Source organism: Etheostoma spectabile, chromosome 15 (assembly GCF_008692095.1).
Source record: "Etheostoma spectabile isolate EspeVRDwgs_2016 chromosome 15, UIUC_Espe_1.0, whole genome shotgun sequence".
NCBI lineage: Eukaryota > Metazoa > Chordata > Actinopteri > Perciformes > Percidae > Etheostoma > Etheostoma spectabile.
In genome coordinates, this window is record NC_045747.1 from 27,760,097 (window position 1) to 27,760,414 (window position 318).

At 42.1% G+C, this 318-nt stretch overlaps 1 long non-coding RNA gene across 1 annotated transcript in view; it reads right to left on the reverse strand.

The window, feature by feature from the left end:
• Window positions 1-318, reverse strand: part of LOC116703371 (uncharacterized) — a 4,115-nt gene that overhangs the window by 3,694 nt on the left and 103 nt on the right. The window lies entirely within an intron of this gene.

The following is a 318-nucleotide window of genomic DNA, read 5'->3' on the forward strand; positions in this document are numbered from 1 at the left end:
GAAATGGCCGACAAAGGTTAGGACAAGCCGGGGACGTCCTCCGGAGTAAATGGAAGACACTGAAACAGAGAGACATGTCTCAAAAAAGAGTCTTGCAGCGGTGCCGGGGGGACAGTAAAAGTTGCATCTGCATCATCATAGCAATGTGTTAATCATCATTGTTTTTTTTATTATAGCTTGATATGTCGCTATTAGCTGGCACATAAGCAGTATTACAACTTGTGCAATATTGATCATTTGTTGGTCGACGGCGTGATCCATTTTGTGTGGAAAAACTTTGTTCGCTAAATTTGCTTGAATGTTGTGCGATTCAGTGCA